Source organism: Vigna umbellata, chromosome 8, assembly GCF_029865625.1.
Source record: "Vigna umbellata cultivar VRB3 chromosome 8, Vumbellata_1.0, whole genome shotgun sequence".
Classification (NCBI taxonomy): Eukaryota; Viridiplantae; Streptophyta; class Magnoliopsida; order Fabales; family Fabaceae; genus Vigna; species Vigna umbellata.
In genome coordinates this window covers 17541266-17545668 of record NC_142172.1, presented here as the reverse complement: position 1 = coordinate 17545668, position 4403 = coordinate 17541266, and positions in this window count along the sequence as shown.

Here is a 4403-nt window from a genome sequence, read left to right as displayed (position 1 = left end):
TGCCCCAAGCTAAGCAGATTTGATTTCAAACCTGGTACATACAGTACCTCTTCAATTGTGACTTCTTTTCCTTCTGCATCCCTTAGAACAACTCTGCCTGTACCTTCTACCATCAAGCTTCTGTCATCAGCAAAACGAATTTTTCCTTGTGCAGCATCCTTAATTCCCACAAACCAGTCTTTTCTACCTGTCATGTGGGTAGAGCACCCAGAATCTAGGTACCAAACATCTTTTTCTGATGAATTTTCCTCAGTTTTAGCCATCAACATCACTGGTTCTGAGTCAGATTCCTCCTCTTGTGCCGAATTAGCCCTCTTCTTTGGTTTATTCTTAGCACCTTCACCACTCCAGCAATCCTTGGCATAATGGCCAAGTTTCTGGCAATTATAGCACTTGACCTTCTTTTTGTCAAATTTCCATTCACCACTCTTCTGATTTTTCACTTTGCTTGACTCACTGGACTCTTCTCCTTGCTGGTCTGGTGAGTCTTTGCCTTTCTTGCTACTTCTTCCTCCTTTCTTGAACACCTTCTTGCCTTTCCACTGAGATTTGGCCTGCAAGGCCTGCTCCTGGCATTGTCTGCACTCATTAATACGAAATTCATGAGCCTCCAATGAGTTTAACAACTCCTCTATCTCCATGGTTTCCTTCCTTCTGGTTTCCTCTATAGCAACTACAACATTATCAAATCTGGATGATAATGTTCTCAGGATCTTGTCAACAATATACTCATCAGATATTCCATCTTTGCAAGCCCTCATCTTATTTACTAATTCTTGTACTTTATTAAAGTACTCAGCCACGGTTTCATTCTCCTCCATGACTAGAATTTCAAATTGTCTTCTCAATGCCTGTAGTTTAACCTTTGTGTTTCTGTCTCCATCCCCATAAGTCTTTACTAAGATGTCCCATACCTCCTTAGCAGTGGCAGCTTTGGAGATCTTGTTGAAGATCTTTGGGCTGACACACTGGTACAGCAGAAACCTTGCCTTGCTATCCAGTTTTACTTGCCACTTATAACTCTTTTTCTCTTCTTCAGTGGCCCTGTCACTCACCTCAGGCAACCCATCCTCTATCACCTCTGAAACATCCTGGAAGCCAAAAATGGCTTGCAATTTAATGCGCCAGTCTTCAAACTGCTTCCCATCAAACACTCGTAGTGGCCCCTGTATTCCCCCAAATCCTGCCATCCTTTCTTGCTGAGTTCTTGAACTTTTCTTTGATCTTTAACCACTCAAAGAAACCTTCTTTCTTCTCCTTTGGATACACACAATTCCAGATCACTCACTAGGAAAGCAACAACACGAACCTATGCTCTGATACCATATTAGAATAAGGGCAGAAACGTAAAAACCCCTCTAGATATTACTTTCTCTTAAAAACGTGAATTAAGCACGTGATGGAGAGAGAAAGCCAAAAGCAGAAAGAGAAACGTGAGAATCTGAGAGAGGAGATGAGCACTGGAAGCTCCGCTAGGGTTCAGCCTTCTTCACCAGTCACCACCAGCACACACGGCAGTTTCAGAATGATCAACACAATGCTAAGACACACAGGTATTCTGAATAACCTCAAAATTGTATTATTAACAGTTTGAAACTGATTTACAGAGTTTATATACATGAGAATAATCTGTTTTTCTGTTTTGATTTACACTTCAACATTGAGTTGAGAGTTATGCACAAACTAAAACTAGAAAGATACCTACAGTCTCTACTTGTAGATGGGGTCGTGATGGTGAAGCTGGAGATACTGCAACATTAGTTTATCCAGATGTTGATGAGTAACAAGAGGGTGTTATTGAGCAGGACCAAGATGTTGTTCACAAAAAAATGAAGTATTTAAATATCCAAGAGGTCCACATGACACTTATTTGCTCACGAACTATGTTGATTGCGTTGCATTTTCATTGTTGAAAGGCTGGTTTAGTATTATTTAATTTTGTTTTGATGGTTGATGACTTGTTTAAATTTTATATGCAATTGTTATGTGTAGGACCGAGGGAAGATAAATTTGGTCTCCCATGGAAAAAAATTAAACAAATTTGGAGCATATAATCTCATTGTTCAGAATTATATGTTGAATTCTAGTGTAATGTCTTTATGCGATATTTCGTACGATTACGCCGATGAGGGGTTGATATTGGCATTGGTTGAAAGATGGCATAAAGACAAACATTTTCCATGTCCCTATTGGTGAGATGATCGTCACACTAGATGATGTGTTTGTGTTGCTACATCTGTTGATAGTGGGACAATTTTTTCAAGCGACTTTGAAAACACTCATGGACCTTTTGGACGTGGATTGTACAAGAGCTACATCTAAATTCAGGCAATGTCGTGGTCCCCATGTAAAACTCAGTTGGTTGAGAGATGTATATAATGACTGTTGTGAGAACTAGTAGTGGGACTATAGCGCACAAGCCTATTTGTTGCATCTTGTTGAATGCACAATTTTTGCAGATAAGAGTGTGTACATCCATGTATCCTCATGGGTGCTCTTTAGCTATTTGAGTTCTAGTAAGTATGGGGAGTTGTTGTATTTGCCCACTTGTACGAGCAATTTGGAGATGCTAACTTTGCAAAGAGAAAGCAATTAGCAGGATATCTAACTCTTTTACAAGTACACATATATATCTTACACTTTGATTTTTTTATTGTTTAATTATTGAAATACATTTTCACTTTTTTGTAAAGTTGGATATATTTGAAAAGCTCAATCTAGTCTGCATGATATCAATTTCAGACAGAGGAATCATCCCAAGGTCATATCGTGTTAATTCACAAGCATATGGTATATGTTCGTTTCAGAACGTAGCCACAACTTTCACTATCAAATCTTATATGTTGAACTCGATCGAACTCCTCATTAATGAGTCTTAAAGCATATTTTGATACTTAACTTAAAAGCATCACTAATAAGATTTAAACTTTTTTCAAACGATGCCTTTATTTCATTACGTTATAAGATGATGACATTATGAATTGCATCCAACATGAGCAAAGGTGACCATACTGTTTCCTAATACCTTCTTTAGGCTCTAGTGAGCAAACTCAACACTAATACAAATGACAAGAACAATATCATAAAACATCTAACAAAAAAAAACTAAATAAAATAAGATGCAAACACACATGTTTGATGTTGTGTTTCCTAATATATATATATATATATGTATGTATAAAGATTAAAGCAATGCAAGTGTAATTTATGTAAGACCCATGAAAAATATTTATAATAGTAAATTTTAGCATTTTATTAGTAATAATAATTTTAATGGATAGAAAAATGTAAATTTTGGATATAAAATTATAGTAATTCTAGAGGAAGAGGCTCAAATTTTTGATAACTTATTTAGGATCTTTTTTAGAAAATTGAATAGTAAAAAGTGAATAGTGAATAGTGAAAAAAAAGATAAGAATTTCTTAGCATGGAAGGAATTAGAATAAGAATTCCTTAGCATGGAAGAAATTTAGATCAGATTTAATCAAGTGGATGATTAAAATATTATTTTTAAATAATATTAAAATAATAAATAATATTAAAAAATTAATGAATAGTAAATTTTTTTATCTATAAATAGTCATGGGAGGGAAGGGTATTCTGCACCAAGAGAAGAGGAATCAAGTGAGAGCTTGAGAAATAGAGAAGAAAGAGTTAGGGAGAAATTTTTAGTTGCAAGAAGAGTAGAGGTTCTGAAGAGTTTTCGGGGAAACAAATTCGGAGTAGGAGATTAAGTCTGGAATAGAGGTAGGGGAGCTAACCTTTCTATGCTTTTCTATTATGATTGTTTTATTACTATTCATATCTTGAAATTCTGTGTGAATACTGTTAATGCTTACTGTATATCTATCTATGTTGAAATTCGGTGTAAATATTATATGTTGTTGTTTTGAATCTGTAAATAAGAAATTTGTTAAAAACTAGTTGAGGAACACTTTGGCTAAGGAAAGACTTTTTATTATGTCTTATGTTGTTTTGAACTTTAAGACAATGTTTGTAACTAAAAAACTTTGTATTTATTATTTGCATTTATATCATTGTATACATAATACAAATATTAGTTCTGATGCAAGTCAACATAATTGGTATTTGTGCCCATCAACTCTACAAATGTTTACATCCTACTGACATAAAAAGATGATCATGCTTGAGCCTTGGGGTAACAATGGGTAGACGATATAATATCCACCATTGTAAAGAACAACCTTCTTGTAGGTGAACTTATAAAGATCAAATTAGTAAATGGAAATTATTTTATTTTTGTAAAAAATACTAATCACTTTACCTACACAAAATGAGAACCATGAACATATCCTATACTTATTAGTTGATGTTGTCTTATATTAAAAGGTTGTCTAGTACGTCGTGGAAATATCGTAATATTTTGAACCAATGACAAATAA